The sequence below is a fragment of the Oncorhynchus keta genome, chromosome 35 (assembly GCF_023373465.1).
Source record: "Oncorhynchus keta strain PuntledgeMale-10-30-2019 chromosome 35, Oket_V2, whole genome shotgun sequence".
NCBI lineage: Eukaryota > Metazoa > Chordata > Actinopteri > Salmoniformes > Salmonidae > Oncorhynchus > Oncorhynchus keta.
Genome location: NC_068455.1, coordinates 8,426,405 through 8,426,843, shown reverse-complemented (window position 1 = coordinate 8,426,843; position 439 = coordinate 8,426,405).

Genomic DNA, 439 nt, shown 5'->3' with positions numbered 1-439 from the left:
TCAACTAACAGTCAATTAGAATACACCTTCTGGTCAACTAACAGTCAACTGGAATACACCTTCTCGTTATCTAACAGTCAACTAGAATAAACCTTCTGGTCAACCAACAGTCAACTGGAATACACCTTCTCGTTATCTAACAGTCAACTAGAATACACCTTCTGGTCAACCAACAGTCAACTGGAATACACCTTCTCGTTATCTAACAGTCAACTAGAATACACCTTCTGGTCAACCAACAGTCAACTGGAATACACCTTCTCGTTATCTACCAGTCAACTAGAATACACCTTGGGGTCACATCTCTCTTCTCAGACCCAGGTAAACAGGCAGGAAAGAACAGTAATCCTTTGTTTGAGCAACTTCCTCCTCTGCCTTGAATAGCAGTCTGCCAGCACCAACATTACTGGTGGTTGTAATCTGTGTGTGTGTGTGTGTG